We start from the raw sequence: 3,082 nt of genomic DNA, 5'->3' as shown, positions 1-3,082 counted from the left end.
GCAAGTAAGCATATGGTGGAGAAACTAGGGTAAACCGCAGTGAAACATCCAAAACCATATCACTTGCAATGGTTGAGTGACGCCGGAAATGTCAGAGTTACCAGACAAGTCCATGTGCCTATTCGACTTGGCAGGTATGAGGACGAAGTTTTGTGTGATGTGCTTCCAATGCAGGCGTGCCACATCTTGTTGGGTCGCCCTTGGCAGTTTGATCGGCTTGTGACCCATGACGGCTTCACAAACAAGTATTCCTTCGAGTTTCAGCACAAGAGAATGTCCCTTGTTCCTCTCAGTCCCCAACAAGTGTACGAGGACCAAGTGCAATTACTCAAGGAAGCAGCCACGACCCAAAACAAAGCACAGCAAGTGGAGGCCAAGCCGATGGGTGTGACACATAAATCTTTCCTTGCGAGACCGTGTGATATCAAGCTGTGTGTGAAGGAGGAACGACCAATGGTGTTGTTGCAGTTCTGAGAAACCTTGTTTACTGCTAACGATATCTCCTCTCTACCTCCTTCTATTCACTCGGTTTTGTAGGAATATGCAGATGTCTTTCCCGATGACACACCGCATGGCCTACCACCACTCAGGGGGATTGAGCACCAGATTGACTTCATGCACGCGCTACGCTCCCGAACCGACCAGCCTACCGCACCAACCCGGAGGAGACAAAGGAGTTGGAACGACAAATCGGCGAGCTTCAAGCTAAGGGGCACGTGAGGGAGAGCTTGAGCCCTTGTGCGGTACCTGTTCTGCTCGTACCAAAGAAGGACTCAACCATGAGGATGTGCTGCGATTGCCGATCCATCAATAATATCATGGTAAAGTATCGCCATCACATCCCTCGCTTAGATGACATGCTTGACGAATTACATGGTGCTTGTGTGTTTTCCAAAATTGATTTGCGTAGTGGATATCATCAAATCCGAATTAAGGAAGGTGATGAATGGAAGACTGCGTTCAAAACAAAACTTGGTTTGTATGAGTGGTTAGTTATGCCTTTTGGCTTGACTAATGCTCCGAGTACGTTTATGCGTCTCATGAACCATGTTTTACGTGCTTTCATTGGTCGCTTTGTCGTAGTCTATTTTGATGACATCCTAATTTATAGCAAGTATCCTGACGACCATGTTGAGCACTTAAGATCTGTTATGGACGTACTTTCAAGCTATTTGCTAATCTTAAGAAGTGCACATTCTGTAAGGATCGAGTCGTGTTTCTGGGGTTTGTTGTTAGTGCGCAAGGTGTCCAGGTGGATGAAGAGAAGATTCGCACCATTCAGGAGTGGTCGACACCAACGAGCATTGGCGAGGTACGAAGTTTCCACGGGCTTGCTAGCTTCTATAGGCGGTTCGTCCCTCACTTTAGCAGCGTGGCAGCGCCACTCACCGAAGTGATCAAGAAGAACGTGGAGTTCAAGTGTGGCAAAGCGCAAGAGAAGGCCTTCGCGCTGTTGAAGCACAAGCTCACTCACGCCCCGGTATTATCTCTCCCTAACTTTTTAAAAACCTTTGAAATAGAATGTGATGCTTCAGGCCTTGGAATTGGTGCAGTGTTGATGCAAGAGAGGCGCCCCATCGCCTATTTCAGTGAGAAGTTGAGTGGAGCCACGTTGAACTACCCTACATACGACAAGGAGCTCTACGCGCTCGTCAGGGCCTTACAGATGTGGCAGCATTATTTGTGGCCTAACAAGTTCGTCATTCACACCAATCATGAGTCGTTGAAGCACTTGAAGGGGCAGCATAAACTGAACAAGCGACATGTATGGTGGATGGAGTTCATTAAGACGTTTCCATACGTCATCAAGTACAAGCAAGGTAAGGAGAATGTGGTTGTCGATGCTCTTTCTCGCAGGTACACTCTGATCTCTACTCTCGATGCTAAGTTACTTGGGTTTGAGTGTATCACGAGTGTTTATGAGCATGATGAGGATTTCGGTGAGATCTATATAGCTTGTGCACAGTCTGCTAGTGGTGAATACTTTCGATATGATGACTATCTTTTTCGAAAGAATAAGTTATGTGTCCCTAGGTGTTCTCTACGCAATCTGTTGTTACTTGAGTCGCATGGTGGGGGATTAATGGGGCATTTTGGTATTGCTAAGACTTTGGCTGTGTTACAAGAGCATTTCTTTTAGCCTCATATGAAATGTGATGTCGAACGCATCTGTGGTCGTTGCATTACGTGCAACAAGCCAAGTCTCGAGTCAATTCACATGGTTTGTACACACTCCTTCCTATCCCACACACACCTTGTATAGATCTCTCCATGGACTTTGTGCTAGGCTTGCCTAGAACCAAACATGGGCGAGATTCGATTTTTGTGGTCGTCGATCGATTTTCTAAAATGGCACACTTTATCCCATGCCATAAAACTGATGATGCATCACATGTAGCTAATTTATTCTTTCGAGAAGTTGTTAGGTTGCATGGTATGCCTAGGACCATTGTTTCTGATAGGGATGCAAAGTTCTTGAGTTATTTTTGGAAGACCTTGTGGTGTAAGTTAGGCACGAAACTTTTATTTTCTACTACTTGTCACCCACAAACTGATGGTCAAACCGAAGTAGTAAATAGGACTTTGTCTACGTTGCTTAGGGCCATCATTCAAAAAAATATCAAGTCTTGGGAAGAGTGTCTTCCTCATGTTGAGTTTGCTTATAACCGTGTTGTTCACTCTGCCACTAAATACTCTCCTTTTGAAATTGTGTATGGCTTCAATCCCTTGACACCTCTAGACTTGGCACCTTTACCCGAGACCGAGCACGTCAACATGGATGGTCAGTGCAGAGCAGACTTCGTGCGGCATATACATGCGAAGGCCAGAGCTAACATAGAGCGTCGCACACGGCAGTATGTAGAGCAGGCTAATCAAGGTCGCCGCAAGGTAGTGTTCGAGCCCGGAGATTGGGTTTGGCTTCACATGCGCAAGAAACGTTTTCCAAAGCAGCGGCGTTCCAAGTTGCTTCCTCGGGGAGATGGTCCGTTTCAAGTGTTGGAACGGATCAATGATAATGCCTACAAACTCGATTTACCCGGTGAGTATAATGTGAGTGCTACATTCAATGTTACTGATTTAA

Source organism: Salvia miltiorrhiza, chromosome 7 (assembly GCF_028751815.1).
Source record: "Salvia miltiorrhiza cultivar Shanhuang (shh) chromosome 7, IMPLAD_Smil_shh, whole genome shotgun sequence".
In the NCBI taxonomy this organism is placed as follows: domain Eukaryota; kingdom Viridiplantae; phylum Streptophyta; class Magnoliopsida; order Lamiales; family Lamiaceae; genus Salvia; species Salvia miltiorrhiza.
This window is presented reverse-complemented; position numbering follows the sequence as displayed.